Consider the following 5,956-nt stretch of genomic DNA (forward strand, 5'->3'; position numbering starts at 1 on the left):
TCTCCTCTCCGCCCCACCCATTGATTGGCCCTTGTTGGCTCCCATCTGTGCTCCAGGTAGAGAAAGGTGGTATTGGTGAAGGAACAGCATTTGTGTATGACGGAAGTGGAGCTGTAACATGACTGCTTGAGAAATGCAAAGGGTCCACTGTGGGTGGAATAGGAAGTGGAAAGAGGTGAGTGTGAAGAAGGAAAAGGAGTCACATCAGGAAGGGCTCTGGTTTCCCCCCCTTGATAGGACTGGTGTCATTGTAGAAGAGGAAGGGATGCCAGAGAGCTGTCTCTCTCTTCACGCACACACAGGAAACACCATGTAAGGACACAGTGAGAAGGAGCCTCTTCAGAAACCAACCCCGGCACCTTATACCGACTTCCTGCCTCCAGAACTGTGAGAACAAACATGCTGGCTGTCCAAGCTGCACTGGATAAGGCAGCCGAGCAGAGCTGCACAACCCCATCGCCTCGCTGGGAACCCGACTAGATACCTCGTGCTTACCCAGCCTGTGCAGAGTCTTGGCTCCTACTGCAAATCCATTTCTCACCCACTTCTCCGCTTTTCAGTAAGTACTGTGATCAGCCAATCCGTTCCTTGAGCCCAAATTCCCAGATTCACTCTCAATTCTCTTTCCTCACTCACCACAACTAGTTCATATCAGCAAGTTCAGGGGCCTCTCTCTTGAGGATATATTCCAAACCCATTCTCATTTCCCAAGAGTACGACCCTAATCAATTTTCTTTAACCCATTACTGCAGCTCCCTCCTGCTGGTTCACTCTCCTTATTTACTCTGCTGCCCTCTACAAGCCATGGTCTACACGGCAACAAAGTGACCTTTACATTGCACACTACATGACATCACACTGCCATTCAAAACCTCTGATTGGTTCCACTTCACAGAGAGGAGATCCAAGCCCAGGGGCCCCTGTGCACCTCTCACCTCACCTTGGACGCTTCCTGCACCCACGAGGTCCCACTCTGTTCCCCACACGGCAGGGTCTCTGTGCAGCCTCAGAGCATCTGGTGTACCTGGTTGAATTCCGGGAGGCCTCCTTGCAGAGGCCTCCCTTCACCTGAAGGACACCCCGTATGTCCAGGTCCATCACCACACACCCATGGCAGGCAGAATAAAGCCCACAAAGATAGCTCCTCTTAATTCCTGGAACCGTGGAACCCTTGTGTGTCGCGAAGGGAGATTTCGATAGCGGGTGATTAACGGCTGCTAATCAGCTGACCTTAAAATGGAGAGATTACTCGGGATGACCTGGGTAAGGCCCGTGTAATCACAGGGTCCTTCAAAGCGGGAGAGGCGGGATGGTCAGTGTCTGGTGGATGGGGCATCAGAAAGACTCAACCTACCACTGCTAGCATTAGAGGTGCAGGAAGGAGCCTAAGCCAACAGTGTGGGTGGCCTGCATGATATGGAAGAGGCAAGAACAGGTTCTCCCTCAGGGCCTCCAGAAAGGGCACCCTGATTTTAACCCCGTGAGGTCCATGTCCGACGTCTGACCTTCAGAATTGCAAGGTGATAAATGTGGGTTGTTTAAGCCACTACGTTTGTGGTAATTTGATGCAGCAGGAAAAGGAAAATAATACCCCCGCATTTTGGTTACTTCACAGTACTCATTACCGCGCAGAACGATCTCATCTATTCACTTTTGCTGCGTCTCCCTGCTCTGCAGGCTAACTCCGTACGGACCAGCACTTGGGCTGTCTTGCTTACGCCGGTTTCCCCCAGGCCCTGACCAGCAGTGAACAAAAGTGGGTGCTAAATAAAGATCTTAGGTAAGGAAGAGAAGAGGTAAACAGAAATGGGAGGGGTTAAGGCGGCTATTCCTGTGTGTTTGACAGCAAGTATAGCAGGTAACAGGGTTGGGTTGGGAGTGAGTGAGAAATGCAACATAGAGCATTTTCTCTCCTGGGGAAGCAGGGAGGTGGGCGGTCCTGGCCGCTGGTGCCGCTGCTCCAGGGAATCCTCACGGACCCAGGTTCCCTCGAGGTCCCTCCATCCTTATGGGGTGGTTCATCCTCCGGGTCCCAAGTGGACTTCCGAGGAAAACTTCCAGAAACTGCCCCACAACCCACCCCACTTGCAAAGCCCTGGGAATCACAGTCAGTGAAAAGGCCATTTTGCAAGCATCGTACGTCCAGGACACCAAACACACAGGTCGTTGGAAGGGCTGTATCCACAACGGAAAAATGTTTGTTTCTTTGCCGTAGATACAGGAAGTTTTTATTTTCTGCTCTCGGCTTTTCTGTGTTTTCCTTATGAATGGTGATCACCATGTCCCGCTCTTGTAATTAGGAAAATCCATTAAAAGCATTTCAGGGTAAGGGAGGAGGTGTCACGGCCAAGGGCGTGCTGTAGCTATTTATGCGGGAAGTCAGGCGGGCTGACTGGCGGTGAGGAGAGCAGTAGGCAGCGGTGGGAGAAGAGGTATTTCCAGATTCACCACAAAGACCAGCTGCACTCTCCCATTGTCAAGAATGTTTACAAACAGTCTGAAGGCTCGGGAGCTCAGGCTTCGTTGTATTTTGATTTGGAGTTTATTCTCTTCCGCAAATGACAGTGTCTAAGGGAACGACACGTGCAGCACAGCTCGGGCTACGGATGATTCGAGATGAGATTCCAGGGTCTCGGCGACGCTGGCCTGCAGCCCACAGCCCACCACCCGCAGGGAAGCGGTCCAGTTGGAACCTGCTTCGTTCTTGTCGTTCTAGGCTGAGCCAAACCACAAGTGAACGACTCTTTAGGCGACGCTCCTTCGTGCGCGGGGCCTGCCGACGGGGCTCTGCGAGGACTCTGGCAACGTAACGACATAGTTTGTAGTTTGTGGTGTGAATCTAGCCCCAAGCCGCCATCATCCTGAGCTTGAGGGCTTGGTGTATATATCATCTGATTCACTCTGTCAGGGTTCATGGGGTCAGCAGTTTGGGCGCGGAACGTTGGTCTGAGTCAGCTCCCAGGGCAGCGGCACAAAGAAGGCGCTGGCTTCGTGGCCAGACCAGAAATCCGGCCTGGAGCCTCTTCTGCAGAGTGGTGTGTGCATCCCTTCTCTGCGGGGCCGTGGGGCAGGCGTGGGGCAGGCGTGGTGCGGACGTGGGCTGGGAGAGGCGCACTGTGGGGACCCGAGTGGGGAGGGAGCCCCTCTCGCCAGCCAGGAGAGTCCGCGTCAGGCAGGATTAAGACGGAAATTAAGATCTGAGGTTCCAACACCCTTACTCGTTTCCCTTCTTGCCAGGGTTTTCAAAGGATTATATTTTTTAAAAATGAACAGTGCAGTTTCAAGTTATTGCAGGGATTCCGTAGTGTTTACTTTGCTTGTTTCCTGCCACAGCGTCAAGCACCAGCAGTGTTAAGCTCCTCAGGTTTTCCACTGAGTCAGGCAGTTTCGAGAAGCTCACCCACGGAGGGAGAGGGCATCAGCTACACATCTTGGGCACCAGGTAGAGACTCACGTCGCCTCGGCAGTAGAATATTTTTCTGGAAAGCAATATCCTGGGTCAAAGCGCTTCTTTAACACAAAGAGAGGTAACAGCATCGGAGAGTAAAACCGCAGAGGCTTACACCTGCTGGTACCGTTCAGTCCACACCAACACCAAAGACGGGAGTCCCTTCGGGACACGCACAAGAGGAGAGATGCTCATCCCATCTCATGACATGTTGAGGCCCGGGGAGAAGAATCCGGCGGCATCTCTAGGGGCCTGCCCAGCACCTGTGCTGTGGGACTCCCCCACCGGCTACGGTCCTGGCGGGTTATGGAAGAGAGCAGTGCAAGTGACGACAGCAAGATGGGGTCTCCGACCCCAAAACAACGACGTAACGACTATCCTCGGGTGAGAACACCTCTCGGAGAGCTCTGGAGCACAGCCAAGAAACCGAAGCAACCCGGTGCATTAGAAAACCACGGATGGCCATGTGAAAAAGGCGTGGAAGCACTTTATGTGCATCACCCCATGCCCCAGACTGGCACGTCTCAGTGCCGAAAGGACTGCCCCTCACATAAATGGAAGGACAGGAAGACCCTGAGACCCTTAAGCCCTCGTCACTGCCAAAGACCCCACAGTGTTGGCTAAGACAGACTCCCATTGCCAGAGACAACCAGAACCCACACCATGTGCCCCTCAGAGCCGGACCCCTGGGCAACCCTCAGAGACGGTACCGTTGTGCCTTTCCACCCACGCAGGGCTGCCACCACACACGTGCCCGGCCGTCTGGCTGTCTTGCTGCTGTGCACCTGCCTTGGACCCTGGATCCCCACATGCCTACTGGACCCAGTGGCCCTGCATGCCCACCAGACCCGGCACACCTCCCCCCATCCAGTCCCAGGGCTGCCGTGCACCTGCTCCACAAATGGCCTCACTGAAGCCAGCCTGTCAGTTTGGAAGTGGTGATTTCTACTTCAAGTGTGCAGACACCCACAGCAACAAGGCTACAAGGACACAAAGAGTCAGGAAGACAAACTACCACCCAATACATTCCCAGTAACTGAGCCCAAAGAAATGGAGATCTATGAATTAAATGACAAAGAATTCAAAATAATAGGTATTTTAAAAGATTTTAAAAGAAATAAATTATAAAACTCAAGGAGAGCTCTGTGATGCAGTTGGTCCTTGAATTTTATAATTTATTTCTTTTAAAAATCGTATTTTAAGTTCCTTCCAGCTCTCGCTTGCCCTAGTGTTCCTACTGGCAGTTTCTTCTTGTCTGACGGATGCAATATTGTCCCGCCTGTTTCTGAAGGATCTATTGGGTTCACTTTTTTTTCAGTTTCTGCCTATTTCTGAATTAGCAGCATTCCACCTGGGGCTGACTATTCCAGTCCTGCCATCGGGGCTTGCACCTGACACGCGTGGGGTGCCTCGGAGGCCAGAGGGTCTCTGTCTCTGTGGCCGACATGGAATTTCTCTGCAGCCCAGTGGCTCTGCTCTCTGCCATCTTCCTTCTCCTCGCTGCGGTCGGCAGGGCAGTCTGAGCTTCTGCTCTGAGGGGTCTCTCTGGGTCCTGCAGAGCCACTTCGGGCAGAGATGAAACTGGACAGATGAGAAAAGCCCACAGATAAAATGAGAGTTCAGTGTGTTAATGAGGGAAGCGTTTCTGTGTCATGACGGCGTCAGTGCTTATGTTTTAATTCTGTACTGTTTTTCTCTCCGGGCTGAATCTTTCTCCCTTCAGGCGGGATTCTAGGAAACAGTCCTGGCGACGTTTCCCACAGCCCCCAGCAGGTGTGCAGCCCCCGCATGCGTGTGTATCCTGCACAGAGGGGCGCGTGCTAACTGAAATGCACGGCGGAGGAGAGACAGAAGGACATCCCCGCACAGCCGACTCCAGGGTTCCACGCAGTGCTGTCCGCCTGCAGCTCCCGAGCCCGGCACGCAAATACCCGTCTTCTCTTGGAGCATTTCCCACCGACGCAGAAGATGACGCATCTGCCCAGTGTGACTTGTGCTGAATGTGATGGTGCTGGTACCCACAACTAATGGAGGAAGGGAGTTCGTTGGAATAGCTGTCACAACATCCAAAGTCACAACATTTCGGCTCTGGGTAAGTCCCTGTCCTCCGCGAATAAACAGCCCAAGGTAGAAGTCTGCACAAGGGTTTCACCTGGAACTGTTTTCCCTGGTGTTGAACGCAGGCTTCCAGAAACAGGAAGGACCTAGGTTATTCTCTGAGGCTTTCTACGTCTGACAGCAGCGTCTCCTGACACACCGCTCGGGGGTTCTCAAGGTACAACTCAGGCCCAGTCCCAAAGCTAATGCAGGAATGAGATTTGTAGTAATGCCACCAAAGCCGCTGGCAGACTCACCAAACCCAACTGAGGGCGAGCCCTGGGTCTTTTCAAAGTGTCTTTGTATGCATAAGCCCACCGAGAGCCTAACAAACGGTAATGAGGAGTTTTGGCGGTTGAATACAGTAATAATAGTGGCTTATCTGGGGTGCCTGACCAGCCCCTTGAGGCA

The 5,956-nt window shown here is 52.9% G+C and overlaps 1 long non-coding RNA gene across 1 annotated transcript; it reads left to right on the plus strand.

Annotated features, from left to right (window-relative positions):
• Positions 1 to 378: 378 nt before the first annotated feature.
• LOC121106344 lies at positions 379 to 5,723 on the plus strand. The gene is made up of 4 exons (XR_005838978.1): positions 379 to 559; positions 1,616 to 1,780; positions 5,172 to 5,540; positions 5,632 to 5,723. It is a non-coding gene; the product is annotated as an uncharacterized LOC121106344 (long non-coding RNA).
• Positions 5,724 to 5,956: the final 233 nt, after the last annotated feature.

This window comes from Ursus maritimus, unplaced genomic scaffold (assembly GCF_017311325.1).
Source record: "Ursus maritimus isolate PB19 unplaced genomic scaffold, ASM1731132v1 scaffold_31, whole genome shotgun sequence".
Taxonomy (NCBI): domain Eukaryota; kingdom Metazoa; phylum Chordata; class Mammalia; order Carnivora; family Ursidae; genus Ursus; species Ursus maritimus.